This window comes from Pseudochaenichthys georgianus, unplaced genomic scaffold, assembly GCF_902827115.2.
Source record: "Pseudochaenichthys georgianus unplaced genomic scaffold, fPseGeo1.2 scaffold_151_arrow_ctg1, whole genome shotgun sequence".
In the NCBI taxonomy this organism is placed as follows: Eukaryota; Metazoa; Chordata; class Actinopteri; order Perciformes; family Channichthyidae; genus Pseudochaenichthys; species Pseudochaenichthys georgianus.
Window position 1 is genome coordinate 449,972 of NW_027262359.1, and position 16,850 is coordinate 466,821.

The 16,850-nt window shown below is 41.9% G+C and overlaps 2 pseudogenes; one reads left to right on the plus strand and one right to left on the minus strand.

The window, feature by feature from the left end:
• LOC117441148 (zinc finger protein 208-like) overlaps positions 1-16,850 on the minus strand; it is a 447,659-nt pseudogene that overhangs the window by 81,048 nt on the left and 349,761 nt on the right.
• Positions 9,732-16,850, plus strand: part of LOC117441147 (zinc finger protein 721-like) — a 424,075-nt pseudogene continuing 416,956 nt past the window's right edge.

The window sequence follows — 16,850 nt, forward strand, 5'->3', positions numbered from 1 at the left end:
GAGCAGCAGCAAAAACATCACTTACAAATGGATAGACTACAATATAAAGCCTTGAGGTGTGTATTGGAGCGATAAGTCAACTGTTTGCTTATCGCGACAGGCCTATGCACACAATGAAACAGTGGAAACAAACATGTGTTTGGCTTTCATTAGTGAATGAAACTATGAGCCCTTTATAGTCTGTGTCCAATATTGTGTATTTGTATATATTGTTCACTGTTTCATATGCTAAGGTCCCGCTACAGACACGGTAGCAGTCATTTAGTGCGCATATGTGTAATTAAATATCAAAATCTCACTCCAGCCAGGTAGCCACGTTTAGCAACCCTGGTTAGCTTCAGAGCTAGCAGTCTGTATTTGTAAACAAAGACAGGACGAGCTGGAAATGAAACAAACAATACTTAGAAACTGGTTAAATGTTTCTGATGGAAGGAAACGACCTCTTCTCTCTTTGAATGTGGTTTATACCTTCCAGGTAACAGCAACAGTTAAAGCCTTACAATGAACCGTTTGGCTTAGCTACATATCAGAGCTACATATCGTTCTTGTTCGACTCTTTGTTCCAACAAGTCCTCCAACTCATACGACCAAATGGGTCGATTGTTTAAGCCCTTATTACGACCAAATATGTCGTTTGTTCAAGCGCTTAATACGACCTATAATTACGTTTGAAAATTGTCGGCCTCGAGTGCTCCCGTTGAATGCAAACGTTACAGAGGGTTGTTTATTCACAAATAACCCTCTCTGTAAAATCCTAAATTGTAGGATAGTTTGGCCATTAAAACGCTTTATGATTAGATTTCTAGCGAGAAGTATATATTGTACTTTTAGAATCCACGTCCAGTCGATATGTAGGATCTATAGTTTGATAGATATTACGAAGATGATTTGAGATTTCGTCAGGAGAACGTGTATATGCGGCAAGCTTCCATGTAAAGTTACGGGTTGAAAACAGTATTTCCGGTCTCGCCGTTTTCATAATAAAACCAATGATCAAATGATTTAACAGTGATATCTGCACTACACATCCACTAAAAAACATCAGTTTATCCTAGTTAATTATACGACATTAATTGGTTTAAATTCTGTACAATCCTTTTGTGTTTTTCCCATAGGTTTTTCTCTTTCGATTCTGAGAGACACATTTCTTTTTTCAGAGGTTTTGATAGGCTAAAATCACGCCGCAATGCACGTCGGGATATGGTGTTTGTGATATGAAATCGGAAAACATTAAAAAAAAAAATAATAATACTTTATTCCGAGTGTTCTTGCTTTTCTCTTTGAAAGTCATCACATAACGGCATTGTAATACACGGTTCGGCTGCATTAAATAGTACATATCTGCCCTAGATATGTATTTATAGAGCCCTGATCAGAAGACCTTTTGACAAACAAAGAGATGCCGCCAAAACTGAATACGTGACGTGGACCATAAATATATCAACAATTAAACAACATCTTCCATTTCTTTTCACACAATACGTCTCCTTGCAGTATCAACACTAACTCGGCTGACTTTTATATTTGATCCAATTAGTAGATAGTCTGTATTTACACCATAACGGTGCACAGCTGATAGAAAGGGACTTTTTTGTAGTTTTTAAAGATATTACTGATTTTCTGAACTACCTTTCCAACTCCTCAAGCAGTTGACTGTTACAGGTCTATACAGGTTCATGGTACACTGCATAAGCTTCACATCGAGAGACTGAAACTGTATTTTCCTTTAACGTTCTGTTTTAAACTCACAATAAAGTGAATAGTCATATTATGTACGATATTATTATGTTTTATTAACTAGACCACTGGTCTAAACCGCACCTCCTAGTGGTTAAAGCACGTTATTGAATGTAGTTGTTGAATAAGTTATATTTGATGAAAACATTTAAATATTAAGAGTAGCCTACATACAAAATAGGGGTCAATGATAGAAATATAGAATGGAAAATATCTAGAAGATACTGTAGTGATCTCTACAATAAAACAGTTTAGTGCAGGACGTCCAAAGATATTAACAGGAGGATGTGCAAAACAGACAAACTGATAAGGCTGAATTTTACTCAGGTGTAACTAAAGTCTGATTTAAGGGTTGTTTATATTTCACATCATTAATCAGAATCTGCAAAGTAACACAAATAAATGTAGTAGAGTAAAAATACCAAGTTAACCTCTGAATTGTAGTGGAGTAGAACAAAGTAGTACATGCTGCTGTAACAAAAACATTTCCCAACTTGGGATCAATAAAGTATCTTATCTTAAGATGATCGATGGCTACTGCCATATTTGCTAAATGTGCATCTGAACCTTGACAAGTGCATGTTTCAGGCTTATCAATTAACAACAGGAGGGGTCACAGACATAAGACCAGCTGTTAAATAAAGCTCTTCTGACCTTAGCTGTCATGTGGTATTAATGCTGCCCATTATGGACACAAGCAATTTTCACCCATGTATTAATTATATGTTTTAAATTTGATAACACCAATGTGTTTCGTGTCCCCTAAACCTCCAGGGATGTATACAGTTTAATACTGGCAACTTCTTATTGTGGGAAATACGAAAACGTCTTTTAAAACTACATTTCCCAGTAGAGACGTGCCATAGAACATGTTGCGAAACACACAATAGCCAGCAAGTGCAATTCTGGGGGGGAGGGCCGCGCTGGACCCGTCCAAGTCCAGTTTTGGATAGTCTGGCGTGGTTCCATTCCATTTCAAAGAGCTGTGACGCTCAGCGTAACCTTGTCACACTGCCACTCCAATATCCAATCACAGAGCTTGAGGGCTAATCACGGGGTTTGTCAAGCAAGGCGGATGTTGTAGTCCCAAACGATAGCTGGGGATTCTGGGTAGTGTAGTGTCTTCGGAAACTCTGTAGTGTCTAAACTCCGAAAAGACAATTTGTTTCTCCGAATCGAAGGTTAAAAACACAAAAGCATTGTACACAATTTAAACCAATCAACATTGTGTAATTAACAAGGATAAACTGATGTTTTTTAGTGGATGAGTAATGGAGATATCACTGCGTAATCATTTGACAGTGTGGGGAATACTTCCGGTTTTATTATGAAAACTTCGAGACCGGAAATACTGTTTTCACCCACGCTAACTTTACATGGAAGTTGCCCCATATACACGTTCTCCTGGCGAGACCTCAAATCATCTTCGTATATCTATCAAACTGTAGATCCTACACATCCACTGGACGTGGATTATAAAAGTACAATATACACTTCTCGCTAGAAATCTAATAAAAAAGCATTTTAATGGCCAAACTATTCCACAATTTAGGATTTTCCAGAGAGGGTTATTTGTGAATAAACGACCCTCCGGAGCGTTTGCAATCGACAGGAGAATGTTGTTTCTTACACGACCACTAGAGGGGCTACACTTTAAAACGTGTCTCTGGGTCGTATTTAGCTGCTGAACAATCGACCTATATGGTCGTTTTTTGTAGGAGGACAGGCTGATAAATCCCATGAATGTTTGAGACTAAGTTAGCTTCATCATCTCAAACAGTGATTAAGTGAATAATAAAGTTTCTATTGGGTCACTATCAGCCATTAGGGGCAGGGGCCCCGCCAGGGGTTTTGGGCCCCATGAAAATATATCACATTGGGCCCCACCACCAGGCACAGGCCACGCAAACCAAGCACAATGCTGTAACCACACCTCCAGAACCCAACCGACTAATTTATGCTTTAAATAACTCCACCTGTACAGGCTTGCATCTATATTGTAGTCCAATACTAACTGCACTATATTTACTGACACTGAGCGGAACACATATATAAAACACTGTGCAGACCACATTTCTCTCCATGTTCATCGTCTCAGTCTGCAGCGTACAGGCCAACATCCCCACTCTCACTCTCACCACTCCCCGTCCCTAAGGGTCATTAGTCACAGTTATTTATACTCTAATCAAAGAGGCACCTACACATCTACTTCCACCCTGAAAGCATCTTTGTCGGTTCCTCCATATACGAGGGAAACCTGGCAAACAGCCGCTTCTTTACAACACAGCGTGACCAACATAGGGACCTGGAATAAATGGCAGCTTTTCCAGGAAATCATGAACCTGAATTTACTGTGAGGCTGTTACGACTTAAATCAAATCAAATAAAGTTGTATTTATATAGCACATTTATAAACGATGTGTGGTGGAGCCAAAGTGCTACATAAAATAAAAATAGCCTACAGGAGAGACACTTTACAGCAAATACAACAGCTCAGACCCTCTGTCCTTAGACCCTCTGTCCTTAGACCCTCTGTCCTCAGACCCTCTGTCCTCAGACCCTCTGTCCTTAGACCCTCTGTCCTTAGACCCTCACATCGTACAAGGAAAAACTTCCAAAAATTCTACTGCAATATTCTGCTGTAGTAGAATTCACTATTTGATATAACACTAACATTCCTGACATAGACTTCAATAGTAATTTTTTATGGTGCCTTTTTAATAACATTTTTGAATGGAACATTCATAAATCAAAATAAGTATAACTTACATATACATGACCTCTTAAATTAAAATAAAGTGAACATTAACACCAATATTATCATTTATAACATATAAAATAAGCAGCAGATTTTCTAATTAAATATACATACCAACTACAAAATAAGCAGGTATTAAAGTGTAAATGGACAACAAAAACGGAAATGGAAATGAAAAGGCCTGATGATGGTGCTAAATCAGAGCAAAATCTCTTGTCTTTCTCTCCTTTCTTTTCTTTTTGAAAGCCTGACTTTGTTAGTGGTCGAGACATTATACACACGTAAGTATTCGCATCCCTGCATCACATGCTCTCACTCTGCTAGAAAATGCGGTGCCGCACAGCGTTTTGGAGACAGGACCAAACCATTACATGTAAATAAAGGGGGGGTTCGATGCTTTGGATAATTAACTTTTCGAACAAAAAAAGTGAAATTAATCGCAAGTTTAGTGAGTACATTATCAATGTACTCACTAAACTTCTCGCCGCTCCTCACACCGCGTATCGCCGCTCCTCTTGCCGCTACTCACACCGCGTATCGCCGCTCCTCTCCGAGCCTGTGCTACCGGCGGAGATGTAAAGTGGATTAAATAGCCGGTGTAACGCGGTGGGATTACCTTCTCTACTCTGCTGTGCTGCTGTAGTTGAGGCCTGGTTTCACCTGCCCTGCTCTGCGCTGCTGTGCTGCCGCCCGCTGAGGCCTGGTTTCACCTGCTCTGCTCTGCTGTGCTGCCGCCCGCTGAGGCCTGGTTCCACCTGCTCTGCTCTGCTCTGCTGTGCTGCCGCCCGCTGAGGCCTGGTTCCACCTGCTCTGCTCTGCTCTGCTCTGCTCTGCTGTGCTGTGCTGCTGTAGCTGAGGCCTGCTCCACCTTGCTCCGGGAACAGCGTGGATACTGTTGTGCTGGACTGGGAGAATGGCGGGTGTCGTGTTTCTGCTGTGCCTTTTCTTGGCTGTGCTGGACAAGGAGAAGATCGCTAGTCGTCCTGAACAATCTACTGGATTCGGGTATGTTCTGCCGCCCGCTGTGGACATCCCCTGTACAGTTTCGGAGGTGTTGCACAAACAATTGCTGGTTGCACTGTCGCGGACATTCATTTCGGAAAATGTTTGTCTTTCTCACATGCCTGCCACGATGGTCCTTCAGAATTGTTTTTTAAACTCTAATCTCACTTTCACGAAGTTTGCTGGTGACTCTAGAACAGCTGACAATGTATGTGTGTTGATTAAGAGGAAAAGGTGCTTGGTATTTTTATTGTTGTTACTATCAGGAAATGTACAGCCAAATCCAGGTCCACCGAGCAGTATTAGTCAAATAGCTACTCCTGCTGATTTTATATCTAGATCTGGGCTAGGTTTAATTCATTTAAATGTGCGTAGTCTGTTACCTAAATTAGATTTTGTCCGTATTTGGGCGAGTTCTACTGATGCTGATGTCATTGTCTTATCAGAAACGTGGCTAGATAAATCCATTTTGGCCTCTGACATTTACATAAATGGTTACAGTGTATATCGTACTGACCGGCCTAAAAAAGGTGGTGGCGTTGCCATTTATGTGAAAAATAAGTTTTGTGTAACTAATATGGTTTCCAAATCTGTTAGTAAACAGCTAGAATTTTTAGCCGTGAATATTGAGGTAACAAAGGGTCAACAGCTCATGGTGGTGGGCTGCTACAGGGCCCCTTCGGCTGTCAAGGACTCTTTATCGTCATTGGCAAAACTGTTATCTCAACTTTCCTACAAGGAAATAGTGCTGCTTGGTGATTTTAATTGGGACTGGTTAACTTCTGTGTCAGAGGATTTTAAAAACCTGTGTACCTCTTTGAATTTTACCCAGATTATAGACAGTCCTACTCGCCCAAATATTAAGTCCCCAAATAAATCCTCCTTAATTGATCTAATTTTAACAAATGTTCCACATAAATACTCATCTGTGGGAGTATTTGCTAATGATGTGAGTGACCACTGTGTTGTAGCCACAATTAGGGACACTAAGGTCCAAAAGGTGAAACCACGTGTCATCACAAAGAGAGACAAAAAACACTTTGTGGAGCAGGGTTTTTTACATGATCTGTTTGATTTTGATTGGGGTAGAATCAATTTGTGTGCTGATGTAGAAACTGCATGGTCTTATTTTTATCTTGGTTTTATGAAAATTATAGATAGACATGCACCTCTGCGTAAATTTAGAGTGAAGGGACGAAACAATCCCTGGTTTTCTGCTGAGCTGTCCAGTCTCCTTCATGAGAGAAATAATGCTTGGGCTAAGGCTAGGAAATCAGGCTCAGAGGTAGAATGGCTACGTTTTAGGCAGCTAAGAAATAGCTTCACATCCCAAATAAAAAGTGCTAAATCAAAGTACTATTTGTCGGTTACCACAGAAAACCTGAATAATCCTAGGAAATTTTGGAAAGCCATAAAATCGATTTCCACTGGTGATATCCCAAATGAGCTACCTCCGTGCCTTACCACAGCATCTGGCACTATATCAGACAGGGCTACTATGCTAAATTGTTTTAATAAGCATTTTGTGTCTTGTGGCTCTCTGTTTGGCTGTGTGGCTCCTGTGAACACTCCAATCCTTGACTCTGAACAATGTGGTCTGGAAAACCCTTTCAGTTTTACTCCTTTAACTGTTGGTATTGTTCATGAAGCATTATCCAAGTTAGATCCTAGGAAACCGGCTGGCCCGGACAACGTAGAACCTTTCTTTTTAAAGATAGCTGCAGATTTTATTGCTCCACCTCTTACTTCTCTTTTTAACCTCTCCCTCAGCACGAACACAATTCCAAAAGTATGGAAGTCTGCTTATGTCTTGCCTTTACTGAAAGGAGGGGAGGCAACTATTTTAAATAACTATAGGCCAATCTCTAAATTGTCAGTTCTGGCTAAGGTGCTTGAACGCTTAGTGAGTGAACAAGTAAAGGAGTTTTTATGTATAAATGATATCCTGTCTAAACATCAGTCAGGATTCAGAAAGAAACACAGTACCATCACTGCGACGATGAAAGTGGTAAATGACATTACTACTATTTTAGATAATAAGCAGAGTTGTGCAGCTCTGTTTATTGACCTTTCCAAAGCGTTTGACACCGTTGATCATCGCATCTTAAAGCAGAGGCTACTCAGTATAGGCATATCCAGCCATGCAGTGGGGTGGTTTGTGAACTACCTCTCTGAAAGGTCCCAATGTGTTCACTTTGATGGGCTGTCTTCTGAGTGGTTAAACATTTCTAATGGTGTACCACAAGGTTCTGTTTTAGGACCACTTTTATTCTCCATATATATTAACAGTGTAGGTGATGATGTGGATGAAGCTACTTTACATTTTTATGCGGACGATACTGTAATGTATTGTGCAGGTCCCTCCATTAAAGAGGCTGTTGTTAAATTACAAGCTGTTTTTAACACTATTCAGACTCAGCTCTCTGAACTAAAGCTTCTTTTAAATGTGGATAAAACCAAGGTAATGCTCTTTTCAAAAGCTAAAAAGACTCCAGAGCCTGTTTTAGATATTGTAACTACGCAAGGAACAAAACTTGAAGTTGTTGCCTGTTACAAATACCTGGGTATCTGGCTTGATGATTGTCTCTCTTTTAAACTTCATGTCAATAACCTGCTAAAAAAAACTGAGGGCTAGGTTTCTTTTTCAGAAACAAGTCCTGTTTCTCGCTTGAGGCCAGGAAAAGGCTAGTCACTGTGACCTTTTTACCTGTGCTGGACTATGGGGATTTGTTGTATATGAATGCACCTGCCAATTACCTGAGCAAATTGGATGCTGCGTATCACAGTGCTCTGAGATTTGTCACAAATTGTAAAGCGCTTACACATCACTGTACACTGTATACCAAGGCAGGTTTACCATCTCTCTCTGTACGGAGGCTCAGTCACTGGTACACTTTTATCTATAAAGCTTTGTTGGGTAAACTCCCGTATTATATCTGCTCGCTGATAACACAGAGAGTTGCAAGCAGCTATTGTCTGAGGTCACATGATGTGGTCTTGTTAGATGTGCCAAGAGCAAGGACTGTCTCAGGTAAGACAGCTTTTATGTGCGCAGCTCCACTTGCTTGGAACAATCTTCAGCAAGAATTGAAACTGAGCAATCTCATTCCTCTGCATGTTTTTAAAGCTAGGGTAAATGAAATGCTTGCCGATACAATGGGCACTTGTAAATGTCTATAACTATGTATCCTGTAAATATAATGTATAATGTCCTTTATTGTTTCATGTGGAACCTATATGCTGCCGGTCTCCCTTGAAAAAGAGATCTATGATCTCAATGGGACCAATCTGGTTAAATAAAGGTTTGAAATTAAATGTTATATTAATGTTAATTATTGATGATTGATGAAAGGTTACTTAAACATTTTTTTCTTAATGTTCTACAATTTTTGGGGCCCCTGTCAGTCACGGGCCCGTAGAATCGTCCTAACTTTTCACCCCCTTACGGCGCCCCTGATTAGGGGAGGGGCGGGGTTTGGAGGAACAGAGGAGACGGTGATCGCGGGAGCTTTTTTCCCCCTGCCTTCACAAACTTTACATAAGTATTTATCAACTGAAAATAGCAAGAGGATATTCATATACTCTGCAATCAAAGACTTGATTGAATCCACCAAAAAACTGACATAACGATAATGAGTGTTTCTCAAAAACACAAATCCCTCCCTGTGTGTCTGAGCCGCAGCGACACGGACTGATTCAGAGCGGGTCATTCTGCTGTTGGTTCTGGACTGGTGTTGGTGGAGAAAGCAGACTGCTCCGTGTGTGGTGTCGCTGTGCCGCTGTCACGTTTGTTCCTTGATCTCTGCGTCACCGACCAATTTGATATTGTGACAGAAACAATTCTAAAATAAAAAAACGTTATTGTCGAGCCGCGGCCGAAAAATCAATAAGCAACCTTACTACTAATCGATAATCGAGTGGCGAGCTACTGAAAAGCTGCCCGCGAGCTACCGGTAGCATCGACGTGTTGGAGAGCCCTGCACTAGAGTATCTAAAGAATACACAATATGCAGAAAATACTGTATATGTGGCACCCCTGGGATGTGTGACCACATTGATATAATAATTATTATTGTTTGGAGTTGGAATATGCCATTGTTTTGTACATCTGTCTATTTTCATTTCGTTGGCGGGGTTGAGCAGTGCATTTGGTAGTGTGGCGGAACGTTTGTGTTCCAGGGACTGGTTAGAGGGACGGACTTCCGGTGTTTCCTCAGAAGCAATCTGGAAGGAAACCAAATAACCCCTCGTTCTCATTGCTCCTGTCTCACCTGCTCATTACAGGTTGGTAAAAGCTGCACACATCATATGAACCCCTCCATAATGTTCGCGTATATAGTGTGACGGCCCACTAAGCGTGTGGAGTGTTTGTAGCGCTGTTTACATGTTAAAAAGAGTGTATGAATGTGTGTGCGTATTAGCTTAGCTTTCCCCGCGCGGCGCCATCTTGGGGATAACGTGGTCTGACACGGAAATGGTGCGAGTGAGATAGTAGGCTTGTTTGAGACACATTGCAGCTCGCCTCGAAAGTAGACGAGAGTAGCCGATCGCAGACGGGGGAGGTGTCAAAAATCTCGTTTTAAGTCGGACAGCTCGGAGTCGGCTTGACTGGCTGGGTTTGCAATGGCGGAAATTGATTTAATCTTGCCATTTTAAATGATGTATTCAATAAATAAGGTTAAACCAAATCATTACATTACAATAGATTGTATTTTAATGATTTGGTTTAACTTAAAGAGAAACTTTATTGTTATTGCACATATTACAGGTACTGAGACAACGAAATGCAGTTTAGCTTCTAACCAGGTGCAACAAGCAGTGAAGTGGAAAGTAATGTACACAATCTACAGAATAACATATAGAATGAATTAAATGATGAATAAACAGTGGGGTATGAATACTAGATATCAGCCTGTGAGCAGTATGAACAGTGTGTATGAATATGCTAAGATATATAAAGTATGAAAACGGTAAGCAGTATAGTATCAAATATATAGATATTAATTTCATGATGATAAACATTGTGAAACAATGATGAAAAATGGGAATGGATGTGGCGACGTAAAACTGACACAAAACAACAACAAACTTTTGCCAGCCAATTGGAGAGTTTCATCAGCAGCACGTGGTAAAAACCACCAATGAGCGCTCAGCTTGAGATACCAGCGAGCCGTTTCCCATCAAGCATTTCGCTTCCGCAGCTCGTGGAGAGCAACTGCGCCGCCTCGCCTCGCTCTCAAGGCTGCGGGCGTCTTTGTCCCGCAAGATTTCAAAGTCTCATGTGGGCGAGCCTCCAGAGCAAGTCGGACAAAATGACTAACCATCATGCAACGCACTAGCAAGACGTTGATCGCAACTGCGCAGGTCTTGCTTGTCTCAAACAAGCCTAGTGTGTCTGAAGGCTCCCGCCCACTAAATATTTCCATACATGTGAAGTTATGAATAAATATGAAAGGTATAGTTTAGGTAGTGTTATACTGGATGTGTGTTACACAAGTATGCTGTAGTGTTTGTAGCATTATGATTCTCTAGTTTAAATGCATTTTAGTGACCTGCAATGAATGGCAGAAGGGTAATAGTCGAAATTACAGTTTCAAGGGATATTTAATACAGGTTTAATACTGTAAAACAAGATGTATGAAAGGTACAAAAAGATTAGTGAATGTAAAGTTCAGCTTGAATGTGTGCTTGTCACAGAAGGGGTTATTGACAGTGGATGTGTGTTGATGGAGCTGTCAGAAAAGTGAATGATTAAGTAGAGATGTCCCGATCACGTGATCGGGACATCAACATTTTTTTCCAAAAATCGGGGATCGGGAGAAAAAAATCGGGGATTGGGATCTTTTTTTTTTTTATAAAATATTTTTTTTTAATTTAATGTTACAAAACAAAAATGACCATGTTCACGTCTTAAAGTCATCCTGAGGACTTAGTTTTGGTTTAAAATTACACAACATCATGTATGTGTTGCTTCCTTTGGGCTTGTTTTCAGACCTGGTTGCTTATTTCTCTGAAATCTGGCAACAGAGTGGGCAGGGCGCAGTGTCTAATAGTAGCAGTAAGCTAACGAGAGGCTACGTTCAGCTGGTGACTCGGGAGTCGGGACAGAGCACATGTCAGGAGTTTGGAAGTATTATAAAATTGAAAGCGAAGGCAGTGTAACAGCCAGATGCAATGTTTGCAAGGCGGAGGTTCCGCGTGGTGGAAAGAACAGAGCTACGTTCAACACGACCAATCTAATACGCTACCTGAGAAACAAACACCAACAACAACACGGCGAGTACACAGCGGCCACTCAGGTAACGGCACTGAAACAACCGACCCTTTCAGAGGCTTTTAAAAGGAAAGAGAAACTGCCCCAGAACCGTGAAAAGGCCAACACAATAACAGTCAAGATAGCTGAATTCATCATGTTGGATGACCAGCTGTTATCTGTTACCTTTTTTTTCTCTTAATGCATTACATAAAGATCGGATCGGGAAAAATCGGTATCGGCAGATTGTCAAAATCAAATGATCGGAATCGGATCGGGAGAAAAAAAAGGTGATCGGGACATCCCTATGATTAAGTAAATATATTGAAATGCATAAGAGAATTTAGATGTTTAAATACGTTTGTGTAATACAACTACCAACAGAAGCAATCTGGAAGGAAACCAAATAACCTGTGTCCTCATTGCTCCTGTCTCACCTGCTCACAGGTATCCTCACTGTTACTGTGGTCTTCATATCGGGGACCCGTAACATATACATGGAGTACATTAAACAGTCTCACTAGCTAATGTTTGCTTTCTGTGTGAACTTAGTGATAGTTACACACGGATAGCGCTATAACCGTGGTTCAAACATCCATTAATGTCACTTTCTATGTGAATATAGTCATTTTAATGAAATAAAAGTGAACAAACTGTGAGCTGTAAGTTAGAATGTAAGTTGCTACAGATTATGATGAATTATATCTAATTATTTGTATTATATATATATATATAATAATTTACACAGAAAACCAACTTGTTATCGTAACGGTTAAAGTAATTTGCATGTAACGTTAATAACTATCGGACCTTTCTATCATGTTCTCCTCTGCTTAGCATCACATTGACCAAATGGATCAATTTGGAACATGTTTACTCACAGCAGCATATATGAGACAAGGCACTGCACGTGGTGTGATAAAACACTACATATAAGCATCTAGAAATAGAACATATCATTGAATAAACTCTTTGAATTCCTCCTCTTCACTGCTGACAGTTTATGATGAATTATATCTAAATATTTGTATTATATTAATAATGAAGCAGCTCTGTGGTCTTCATCAGGACAGCTGATGAGCAGCATGGAGGAGAAGAAGGAGGCCCCTGGAGCTCAGGTCAGTGTGCACTCATCACAATATATTCCTAATTCCAGCGTTTCCGCCAGGCGGGCGTCTTGCCTTCATTTAACGCCCTTATTCAGCTCGGAACGCCCTCTACAGACATAAATAAAGCAGCGACTGTATTCGCCATGACACGGACAGTCTGTGGTTTGTACTTGTTTAACTTCTGTCTAGTTTCTGAACAGATATGAGGAGCTGTGAGCTCTGAGGGCTAACAGCTAACGGCTGATGTTGGTTTTGTGGTTCACATTGTCACTATCCGATCTGCAGCCCTGCCCTATCTGCAGTGCGCATGTGCGAGATGGGCCGCCATATTTGACAACTCCATACGGCAACTCTAATAGGACATTTGACGTCTAGACGGCTGCCCGATTTGCATCGTGCATTTGCATCAGTCATAAACGTCTCAAATATCTTTATTAAAAAAAAAATTCTTATTTGAAATACAATGAAGGACATTCACAGTTAATGTAATTAGATATAAACAATGAATGCCATACATATTGCATACATTCAGTCAATATTTCTTCAGTATGTATGATAGCTGTCCAACAGAAGTTACATCCATTTCTCACTTATTCTGACAATGTACTTAACCCAATAAAATTACCCAATAAAAGGAGTTGTACTTAACCCAATATGTCCTATTAGAGTTGCCGTATGGAGTTGACAAATATGGCGGAGCATCTCGCACATGCGCACTGCAGATAGGGCAGGGCTGCAGATCGGGTAGTGACACACAAAAATAAAAAAATAATAACATGTGTTGGTAAATATGAACACACAACTCACATATTTAAAAAAAACTCAATCTATTCAAATTTGTTGATATAGTTACATTACATTGCATTTAGCTGACGCTTTTATCCAAAGCGACTTACATTAAGTACATTCGACCAGGAAGACACAACCTTGAAGAAAACAGAATCATATAAGTACATCAGGTTTCATAGAGCCAAACATTTCAAGTGCTACACAACTGGCTATAGATAAGCCAGTCCTTTATTAGTATATAAGTGCTCTGTTAGCAGTTCTTTGTTAGTAATTCTATCGCTCGAAGTGGAGTCGAAAGAGATGAGTTTTCAGTCTGGAAGGTGTGTAAGCTTTCTGCTGTCCTGATGTCAATGGGGAGCTCATTCCACCAACTTGGAGCCAGGATAGCAAACCCACGTGTTTTTGCTGATGGGAACTTGGGTCCCCCTCGCAGCGTGTCGTTTGGCTGATGCAGAGCGGAGTGCACGTGCTGGGGTGTACGGTTTAACCATGTCCTGGATGTAGGAAGGGCCAGATCCATTCGCAGCATGGTACGCAAGTACCAGTGTCTTGAAGTGGATTCTAGCAGTTATCGGAAGCCAGTGAAAGGAGCGGAGGAGCGGCGTGGTGTGGGAACATTTAGGAAGGTTGAAGACCAGACGAGCCGCTGCATTGTGGATGAGCTGCAGAGGTCAGATGGCACATGCAGGTAGACCAGCCAGGAGGGAGTTGCAGTAGTCTAGGCGTGACATGACGAGAGCCTGGACCAGAACCTGCGTGGCTTTCTGGGTCAGCTGTGGGCGCATCCTCCTGATGTTGTAAAGCGTGTATCTGCAGCAGCGGGTTGTAGCAGCGATGTTTGCAGTGAAGGACAGATTGTTATCTAGGGTCACACCCAGATTCCTTGCAGTGGGACAATCTTTTCCCGGAAGGAAAAGCAGTTCAGTCTTGTCAAGGTTGAGCTTGAGGTGATGAGCAGACATCCACTGAGAGATGTCTGCTAGACAAGCAGAGATGCGTGCGACGACATGGGTCTCTGAGCGGGGAAAGGACAGAATTAATTGGGTGTCGTCAGCGTAGCAGTGATATGAAAAACAGGGAGAAGAGGAGTGGACCAAGAACAGAGCCCTGAGGGACCCCTGTAGTTAATTGAAAAGAGTCGGACTCGGACCCTCTCCAAGTTACACTGTAGGTACGGTCTTTGAGGTATGAGGTGAGGAGGGAAAGTGCAGAGCCTGAAACTCCAAGTTCTTGGAGAGTGCGAAGGAGGATCTGATGGTTCACCGTGTTGAATGCAGCAGACAGGATCAAAAGGATGATGACAGAGGAGAGGGAGGCTGCTTTAGCCGTGTGCAGTTCCTCAGTGACAGCAATGAGAGCAGTTTCTGTGGAGTGACCTGCCTTGAAACCATACGGGTGCTGATCCAGAAGGTTGTTCTGATGGAGATAACAGGGGAGTTGTTTAAAGACAGCGTGTTCAAGTGTTTTAGACGGGAGGAGAGACACAGGCCTGTAGTTTATAACAGACGGGTTGAGAGTGGGTTTCTTTAGGAGAGGGTTTACTCTTGCCTCCTTGAGACTGTTTGGAAAGTGACCAGAAGTTAGAGAAGTGTTGATGAAATGGGTGAGAAATGGTAGAATATCAGGAGCGATAGTCTGAAAGAGGTTTGAGGGGATAGTGTCCAGAGGACAGGTGGTAGGGCGGGCAGAGGTAATGAGGGTAAGAACCTCAATTGGAGAGAGAGGGGAGAAGGAGGTTAGTGTGCGGGTGAAAGGAGGGTCTGGTGACCCAGCGGGGAGTAAAGGTGAGTCAGAAAAAGAATAGCAAATATCATCAACCTTTTTTTCAAAGTGGTTAACAAAGTCGCTTGACAGGAGGGAGGAGAGGGAAGGGACTTTGGGAGGGTACAAGAGGGAGGAGGGGCTTTGGGGGGGTCCAAGAGGGAGGAGGGGGAAGGGCCCTTTGGGGGGGTCCAAGAGGGAGGGGGGGGAAGGGGCTTTGGGGGGGTCCAAGAGGGTGGAGAAGATGGAAAATAGTTTTTTGGGATTGGAATAGGAAGATTGGATCTTATCTTGAAAGAAAGTGCTTTTTGCCTGAGAGATCGAAGCAGAGAAAGAGGAGAGCCTGATAGGTTAGGAGGTCGTCGCAATGTTTGGATTTCCACCGTTTCCGCTCTGCTGCCCGAAGGACGGTTCTATTAGCACGCAGTGCGTCATTTAGCCAGGGAGCAGGAGGGGACTGACGAGCCTGCCGAGATGTGAGAGGACAGAGAGAGTCCAGAGAGGATGAGAGAGTAGAGAGGAGAGTTTCTGCAGCAGAGTTTGGAGGCAGGAGTTGGAACGAGTCAGAGGAAGGGAGGGCTGTGAGCACAGATGAGGCAAAGGTAGAGGGGGAGAGGGAACAAAGGTTACGGCGGACAGGTGCAGGATGAGAAGAGATTAGTTTGTTATGTTTGGAAAGGGGTAGAGCAGGGGTCTCCAACACGTCGATCGCGAGCTACCGGTAGCTCGCGGGCAGCTTTTCAATAGCTCGCTGCTCGATTATCGATTATAGCGTAGTAACGTTGCTGTTTGATTTTTCGGCCGCGGCCGGACAATAAAGTGTTTTTATTTTAGAATTGTTTCTGTCACACAAATATAAAATTGGTCCGTGACGCAGAAATCAAGTTGCAGATGTGACAGCGGCACAGCGTCACCACACACGGACCAGTCTGCTTTATCCAGCAGCACCAGTACATAGAATTATACCTATAGAACATATCTAGGATTAAAAGACAGCAGGATTTGGAAAAACTTGTCCATGCTTTTATCTTCAGTAGACTTGACTACTGTAATGGTGTCTTCACAGGTCTCACTAAAAAATCTATTAGAAAGCTGCAGCTGATTCAGAACGCTGCTGCTCGAGTCCTCACTGACACTAAGAAAGTGGATCACATCACTCCTGTTCTGAAGTCTTTACACTGGATTCCTGTGAGTCAAAGAATAGATTTCAAAATACTGCTGCTGGTTTATAAAGCACTGAATGGTTTAGGCCCAAAATACATTTCTGATCTTCTGCTAAATTATGAACCATCCAGATTTCTCAGGTCTTCAGGGACTGGTCAGCTTTCTGTCCCCAGAGTCAGAACTAAACATGGAGAAGCAGCGTTCAGTTATTATGCTCCAGATATCTGGAACAAACTCCCAGAAACCTGCAGGTCCGCTACAACTCTTACTACTTTTA